We start from the raw sequence: 390 nt of genomic DNA, 5'->3' as shown, positions 1-390 counted from the left end.
TTTTCTGGCTGAAATTGAGGGACCTGAGCAAAAATCTGATTCAGAGACTAAAAAGGACTGCAGATGCTGTTGGATTCTGATCTCTCTGCACTCGAAGTAGATTTTCTGGAGCTACAGAAGCCCCATTGGCGCGCTCTCAACGGTGTTGGAAAGTAGACATCCAGAGATTTCCAGCAATATATAATAGTTTATACTTTATTCGGAAATTGACGACGTAACATGGCGTTGAACGCCAAGTACATGTTGCTGTCTGGAGTTAAACGCCAGAAAAACGTCATGATCCGAAGTTGAACGCCCAAAACACGCTATAACTTGGCATTCAACTCCAAGAAAAGCCTCAGCTCGTGGATAGATCAAGCTCAGCCCAAGCATACACCAAGTGGGCCCCGG

The sequence above is a fragment of the Arachis duranensis genome, chromosome 1 (assembly GCF_000817695.3).
Source record: "Arachis duranensis cultivar V14167 chromosome 1, aradu.V14167.gnm2.J7QH, whole genome shotgun sequence".
NCBI lineage: Eukaryota > Viridiplantae > Streptophyta > Magnoliopsida > Fabales > Fabaceae > Arachis > Arachis duranensis.
Note: the sequence above shows the minus strand (reverse complement) of the source record.